At 54.4% G+C, this 6,245-nt stretch overlaps 1 protein-coding gene across 2 annotated transcripts in view; it reads left to right on the forward strand.

Annotated features, from left to right (window-relative positions):
* The window catches only part of GPR161 (G protein-coupled receptor 161), a 41,245-nt gene that overhangs the window by 162 nt on the left and 34,838 nt on the right, over positions 1 to 6,245 (forward strand). The gene's annotated exons all lie outside the window — the stretch shown is intronic.

The following is a 6,245-nucleotide window of genomic DNA, read 5'->3' on the forward strand; positions in this document are numbered from 1 at the left end:
GGTGCGAGTGCATCCGAGCTCCAGCACGCTGTTGCTTGACCTGGATTTTGAAGGAAGCTGTAAATTTTTATGGAAAAAAAAAAATCTCACGTTTTTGAAGTTGGTAACTAATCGAGAACACTTTTCAGAATGTGCAGGGCAGGCAGGTTATGTGTGCGGGCCGGTCGTTGCCTGCGGACTGCCGGCTTGCAACCCCTGGGCTAGACCTTAGGAAGGACTTGCTGCCGCTCTAAGATGCGATGGAGCNGTTTGTTCAGCCCGTCTCGTCGGGCTCCAGTCTTACACCAAGACGATGCTTATTACCAGTTGATGGTTTTCTGCTTCCTTGGCCGGTTCCGGGTCCAGCAGGCGGCCCTGGCACATTCCTTCCGGAAGCTGGGAGCACAAAGGAAGGCGTTTTCTATGCGTTGGGGGTAAAACACGAAGGGGGCACATTCGATTCGTGTTTGTTTTCACTCAGGGAACAGGTGAGAGCGCTGGTTCAAGGGCACAAGCTGAAGCCCGGCAGCCGGCACCCAGCCTGCCACTTACAACCCTGCGCCCCTGGGTGAATAATGGAAAGCATAGCTACAGAGGCGCCTGGGGGCTCAGTCCGTAAAGCATCCGACTTTGGCTCAGGTCTTGATCTCGCGGTTCGTGGGTTCGAGTCCCGCGTCGGGCTCTGTGCTGACAGCTCAGACCCTGGAGCCTGATTCTGTCTCCCTCTCTCTGCCCCTCCCCCGCTCACCCTCTGACTCTCTCTCTGTCTCTCTCTCTCTGTCTTTCAAAAATAAATAAAACATGAAAAGGAAAGCATACCTAGAGTATGCTTTTTCATAAGCATGAATTATTATGACAGATTTTTAAAATCCAGAAATGTAGAGGAAAATAGAATTCCCTCCACTTCGCCTCCACTCCGTCTCCTCACCTCAGAGGGAACCACCGTAAATGTATTATCTTCTAGGCTTTCTTCAGTGCCTAAGTGTATGCCCCCCAAGTCTGGAAATCTGGGTGAATATGCGATACATTTTTTAATGATAATTATAAATATTTTTAAGTTTATTTATTTTGAGAGACAGAGCAGAGGAGAGCCAGAGAGGGAGAGAGAATCCCAGGCAGGCTCTGTGCTATTAGTGCAGAGCCTGATGGGGGCTTGAACTCATGAACTGTGAGACAAAGACCTGAGCCAAAACCAAGAGTCAGACACATAACTGACTGAGCCACCCAGGCACCCCCCCCACCCCACATCTGTCCCCGAGTGTGGCATGAGCCCCCCTCCTGGAGGGAGCTGGGCCCCTCCCGGCCAGGTCGGGCACACACAGGGGGTCCTACAGGGGGGCTGCGGGCGGCTCTGGAGGAATGAGGCGGGTGGGTGAAGGGCCTGTGCGAAGCCCCTGGCCGCAGGGCAGGGATGCATCCCCAGGATCTGTGTACGTGAGAGTATTTCTGGATAAAACATATTCCTCCAAGTGAAGCAGGTGAAGGTATATTATTTTAAACATTTATTTAAGCAGACTTCCCTTTGTTTATTGGGATCTGGTGATTGTGCAGAAAAGAGATTGAATTTATTTACTCACTTAGGTTTACTCATTTGGGGATGGGTAGAAGCTGGCGCACTGCATTTAGGGATAGGTAGTATTTATAAAGCATGACATTCAGACGGTATAAAAGGTAATATTTCCCTCCTCTCTCAGCCCTCTCTTCCCCAGTTTTGGATAGAATTAATTTTGCCAGTTTTTGTGTATTCTTCTAGAGATGGCCTGTGCATCTGTAGGCAAATAAAATGCGTCTTCTGTGTTCTCCCTCTAAAGAACAAAATACGGTGGCATATAATATACCCTATACTGCTTATGGAGTTAAAACAAACAAACAACCTATGTCTTAGAGAACGTTCCCTACCAAAGTTCTGCACAATTTAGCTTTTCCCAAGTTTACATTGAGAAAAAGCTGAATTGATCTACACGCCTTCAAATCGCCCATGAAATCCTTTTCCAGTCTTTCTGTTGAATTATTTGTGATTCCATCAGTTTTTGAGGCTCTCTCTAAACCCTGGACTTTCATTCTTGTTCACAAATCAAATACCCTGCCTTTTATGTTTCCTTCCCGAGCTTTACTTCCCGTACTTCTGTGCAGAAGTGAGGACCTTGTACATGGATGAGTCTGTACCACTTACTTTTCTGCGAGCCCCAAGTTTTCTGTCTTGCTTACAAAGTCCTCTCCTCTCGCGAGATTAACTGTTTTTACGTTTTCTCGTCCCTCACCATTCTTTCTTTCCTTTTCTTTCACTTAACAGTATTTTAAAATTACTGTTTCTTTCCTGTTCCCCCCCCCCCCTTTTTTTTCAGATTTCCTCATCTGGAGAGACAGGGTTTGAATTTGCCTGTGAGCCTCCTTAGCCAGTGTAGCATCTCTGTTGTCTTTTCATTTTTAGAGGGATTTTTCCCATCGGGCGTTAAGGACGAACACCCTCACCAGGCGGGAGAAGAGGGACAAAGGGCATCCTGAGCGCAGACACACGGGTGCGGAGCCGTGGAGAGCAGCTGTGGGGAGGTCGGGAGACGTGGGGGCGGCTCCGGAGGGCCGCAGTGGGGTCTGTGCCCGGGACTAGGCTCTGCAGGTGACAGAGCCGGGCACGGCGCCAGCGGGCTGGTCAGGAGTCTGTCGGTCCAGCAGGCCTGCAGGGAGGGGGGCGATGGGATGGAAACGCCCGCTAGTCCTCGCGGGAAAGCGGGCAAGGCTGTGGGCTGGGGTAATGACCGTGGCGATGAACTTGTGAGTCAGGGTTTAGCGGGGCGCTGGGTGTCTGACGGGGAGTGGAAGCCACCGACACGTACTGCTCTACATGCAGCTCCTCACTGAAACCTGGCAAGTCCGCGTGAAGAGCCAAGGCTCAGACGTGTTCGCGCGTCTCGGCAAAGCCACGCAGCTCAGGTGGGTCTGGGCTTTGCCCTGTCAGGACTGCCTAGCAGGGGTGCCGTGATGGCCTAGGTTCCTGTCTGGAGCCCTTTGGGTGGGTGGTGATGTATTTTCTAGGGTAGAGAAAACCACGAAGGGTAGCGTGTTGAGATGGTAGAAGCAGGGATGGTGAATTCCGGTTTGCGCGGAGGTGCCTGGGCGTGACACGTGGGGGAAAACACCTACTAGGTGGGCAGATACGAATCCGGAGCTCCGAAGAGTTGTCCGGGATACAGATGGAGGTTTTGGAGTCATCGCTGTGTAGGGGGGCATAGGGAGAGTGCGTACAGAGGTGTGGAGTCTCCGGTTCACGCTGGCTTAAGCAGAAGGGAACGTTACTGGCTCACGTCACCAAACTGGTCAAGAGTGGGGGCACCTGAGTGACTCCATTGTTGGTGGAGCGTCCGACCCTTGATTTTGGGTCAGGTCATGATCCAGGGTCGAGGGATTGAACCCCGTGTCAGGCTCCATGCTGAGCATGGAGTTTGCTTGGAGTGCTCTTTCTCTCTCTCTGTCTCTGTGTCTGTCTCTCTCTGTCTCTCTTGCTGGCTCTCTCTCCCTCCGTCCCACACACACACACTCACTAAATAAATAAAAAAGCTCGAGTGTGTGTCTGGCTTCAGGCCTGGGTTCCAGGTTCAAATGATTTCATCAGGACTCTCTCTTCTCTTCTCTTCTCTTCTCTTCTCTTCTCTTCTCTTCTCTTCTCTTCTCTTCTCTTCTCTTCTCTTCTCTTCTCTTCTCTTCTCTTCTTTACTTATTTATTTTTGAGAGTCAGAGAGAGGCAGTGTGAGCCGGGGAGGGTCAGAGAGAGAGGGAGGCACAGACTCTGAAACAGGCTCCAGGCTCTGAGCTGTCAGCACAGAGCCCCACGCGGGGCTCCACCCCACGAACCGTGAGATCATGACCTGAGCCCCCAGGGGCCCCAGGCCTCTCCGGTCCCCGGCGCCCCCTCACGATGGCGGTGGGTGCTGCAGGAGCCAGGCCAGCGGGAGCCAGGAGCCGTGTGTCCCCCAGCTGCCCCAGCAACAGGCCCTGGTGTCTTGTGAGCTGACCGGGGGCGTGAGTCCTGCGTCACATCCACGAAGACGCACGAACTGCGGGTCTGCGGAGGGTGACTGCGGAGGAAACTCGGGGCGCCCCCCCCCCCCCAGCAAAGGGAAGAGATGTGGAAAAGGTCTGCAGATGGGCAAGGAGGGACCTGCCCGCGGCGCCCTGGGTGGCGGTACAGTGACCGGTGGGGTGACTGCAGGTCTGTAAGCCTGGAGAGGAAGGGAGGAGGGAGAAGCATTGGAGAGCAGCAGGGGCGAGGCGGGGAGGGCCTCAGAAGAAAATGACTTGGTGGACGGGCAGGTGCTGTGGGAGCCCAAGGAAGGTCATCCTTGCCCAAAGCAGGCAGGCCCCTTACTGTTGCTTCTCTGGGCCCGCCTTCCGGAGGATTCCTGTCGCTGCCAGCCTCCTGCGCCCCCACCCAGCCCGGGACTGCCAGGGAGGGCAGTCAGGACACCTGGGCTCTGCCAGAAATTACGCATGTGACTCTGAGCTCCGGCGTCATCACGTAAGCTAACGTGGCCGCTCCTAGCTACGAAATGTGGGGGTTAATGCATCTGCTCATTTCAGGCCACCTCGTTACCACCGGCCTGGTCCAAGCCTTCACCTGTCCCCTGGGCTAACTGGTGTCCCTGCCCCTGCGCTCGCTGCATCTGGTCTTTACCCTGCAGCAGAGCGGCCCTTTAAACCTGTCAGTCACACTGTTCTGGGGGCCTCTGTCACGCATGGGCTCTCATCCATGCCCCGCACCATGGCCGTGGAGTCTTCCCTTCTCGGCCCCTTACTCGGCGGTCGGCTGTTTCCCCTTCCTCCACTTCGCCCCAGTGGTTGCACCACGCCCTAAACCCATCCAGCTCATTCTGCCTCAGGGCCTTTGCACAGGCTCTTCATCCTCCTGAAAGTCCTTTGCATTGTTTTCTGCTCTGATCAGATATCACCTGGGAGAGACTTTCTGACCACCGACTCCTAGTCCACTCACCCATTCCTTCTTCTTTCCCCTTGTATGTTTCTTCATAGCATCTAGCACCGTCTGGAATTATTTAGTATATTCATTGTCTGTTTACTGTCTGTGTCCCCTTCCCTGTGAGGCTCACACAAAGCTATGTCACACACAGCTCCTGGAGAGGAGAGGTTTTGGTACCTTGTTCAGCGCCGTGTCCCAGCCTGGCACAGAGGAGGTATTCAGGAAACCTTAGGGGTGGCCGAGCGAGGGCTGGGAAGGGGAGCGAGCAGTGCCCAGGAACCAGCTGTGTGTGGAAGGGGCGGGAGGGACTCCCGTATTCAGCAGGGCTATCCGTGGGGACATGTCTCGGATACGGTCAGGAGAAAAAAGAAAAAAAAGGATCCAGAAGTGATACTACTTTAAAACGTGTACAACTAGGGGCGCCTGGGGGGCTCGTCAGTTAAGGGTCCGACTTCGGCTCGGGTCATGATCTCACCGTTCCCGTGTTGGAGCTGTGGGCACAGAGCCTGGGGTCGGCGTGGTGTCTGTGTCTCCCTCTGTCTCTCTCTGCCCCTCCCCGCCCACGCTCTGGCTCGCTCTTTCCCAGCGATACATAAACATCCATGTTAATTCCTGAGTCCGTGAGCCTGGGGCGTCTCGACCCGTACTTGTGTCATCTGAAGAGGATTCTTTCATCAGTGTTGTATAGTTCTCAGGGTAAAGGCCTTTCAGCTCCTCGGTTAAATTTTTTCCTACGTATTATATTGTTTTTGATGCAGTTATAAATGGGATTGCTTTTTAATTTCTCTCTTTGATAGCTTATTATTAACGTATAGAAATGCACCGGGTTTCTGTATGTTAATTTGTATCCTGCGAATTCGCTGGATTCATTAGTTTCATAGATTTTTGGTGGAGGCGGGGCGCCGGGTGGCCCAGTCGGTGAAGTGTCCGCTCAGGTCATGGCGTCCCGGGTCATGGACTCGGGTCCCACGTCAGGCTCCGCGCTGACGGCTCTGCCCGTCCTTCCCCCGGGGCCGCTGGGGTGCAGGTGCCCCGTGTCCAGCGGGCGTCTCTGGTCGGGCTGCGCTCGGCCTCCCGGTTGCGGAGTCTCGCGCTGAGAGCTGTGGCGACCCTGCCGCGGGCGGTTTGCGGGCTTTGCCGGAGGCCGGCCCCCGCCCGTGTTGACCGGGAGAGGCCGGCCTGGGAGCGAGGCCGGTGGCCCTTTGAAACGACTCAGCTGACAGTGTGTGGCTCCGAGTCCAAGTTGGCTTAGGACGCGGTGTTCCTCAGTCTCCAGCCTGCTCAACCGAACCGGCAG

This window comes from Crocuta crocuta, unplaced genomic scaffold (genome assembly GCF_008692635.1).
Source record: "Crocuta crocuta isolate KB4526 unplaced genomic scaffold, BGI_CrCroc_1.0 scaffold243, whole genome shotgun sequence".
NCBI classification, from domain to species: domain Eukaryota; kingdom Metazoa; phylum Chordata; class Mammalia; order Carnivora; family Hyaenidae; genus Crocuta; species Crocuta crocuta.